Source organism: Eimeria mitis, genomic scaffold (assembly GCF_000499745.2).
Source record: "Eimeria mitis Houghton genomic scaffold, Emh_scaff3106, whole genome shotgun sequence".
Taxonomy (NCBI): Eukaryota; Apicomplexa; class Conoidasida; order Eucoccidiorida; family Eimeriidae; genus Eimeria; species Eimeria mitis.
The window spans coordinates 1-1,320 of NW_013571450.1; positions in this window are offsets into that span (position 1 = coordinate 1).

Here is a 1,320-nt window from a genome sequence, read left to right on the forward strand (position 1 = left end):
TCAGTTATCTAATGATTTGGTTTTATCGGAGACAGAACTGCTGTCTGTTCTTCGTTTTCTTTTGTCTCTAGCTGATCGTTCTTCTCTCGATATAGGCCTCAGGCAGCAGGCGCTGTCTCCTATACAATGGGCGGCTAAACAAAAACCCAGAGGCAAGCAACAGCAGCAGCAGCAGCAGCAGCAACAGCAGCAGCAACAGCAGCAGCAGCAGCAGCAGTAGTAGTAGCAGTAGTAGCAGCAGCAGCAGCAGCAGTCGAGCTGTTGGATGTGTTTGTCTCCTCCTCTCTCTTTCTGTCTCCTTCTTTTTTGTCTCCTTCTTTTTTGTCTCCTTCTCTCTCTTTCTGTCTCCTGTCTCCGTTTCTTTCTTTTCTCCTTCTGTCTCCTCAACCTGTCTCCTTCTGTCTCCTTCTGTCTCCTTCTGTCTCCTTTTCTTTCTTTCTTTTTTCTTTTTCAGTATTATGCAAGGGTGGGTTTGTGCCTGAGTTACTGGACGTATTGGTGCGTCTTTCATCTTATTTGTCTCCTTTTTGTCTCCTTTTTTTTTCTGTCTCCTGTCTCCGTTTCTTTCTTTTCTCCTTCTGTCTCCTCAATCTGTCTCCTTTTCTTTCTTTCTTTTTTCTGTTTCAGTATTATGCAAGGGTGGGTTTGTGCCTGAGTTACTGGATGTATTGGTGCGTCTCTCATCGGTTCTGTCTCCTTTTGTCTCCTTTTTTTTTCTGTCTCCTTTTTCTCTTTCTTTCCTTTCCTGTCTCCTCAATCTGTCTCCTTTTGTCTCCTTTTTCTTTTCTTTCTTTTTCAGTATTATGCAAGGGTGGGTTTGTGCCTGAGTTACTGGATGTATTGGTGCGTCTTTCCTCTGAGCCTGACAGCAGCGAGAGTATAATAGAGGAGGGAGAAGAGGAGGGGGAAGAGCTAAACCCTCACCGACTAGCAAGCCAAACCATCGATGCTATTGCTGTCTCTCTCCCCAACAAGTACATATGCAGGCCGTTGCTGCAGCGGCTTGAGGTGTATATACACCCCACAAGTCCCCGTACACCCCAGCAAGAGATACTGCAGCAACGTGCTGCTCTTACTACTATAGGCATCATGAGTGAGGGATGTGAGGCCGTACTCAGAAACAAGCTTAAAGCATTTATGCCTTTTCTTCTCCCTATGCTGCAACACCAACACCCAGCTCTTGCTGCTGCTGCTGCACTCTGCTTCGGACAGTTCGCAGGTACGGTCTAGGGTTTAGGGTTTACGGGTTAGGGTTTAGGGTTTGGGGTTTAGGGTTTAGGGTTTAGGGTTTAGGGTTTTAGGGTTTAGGGTTTAGGGTTT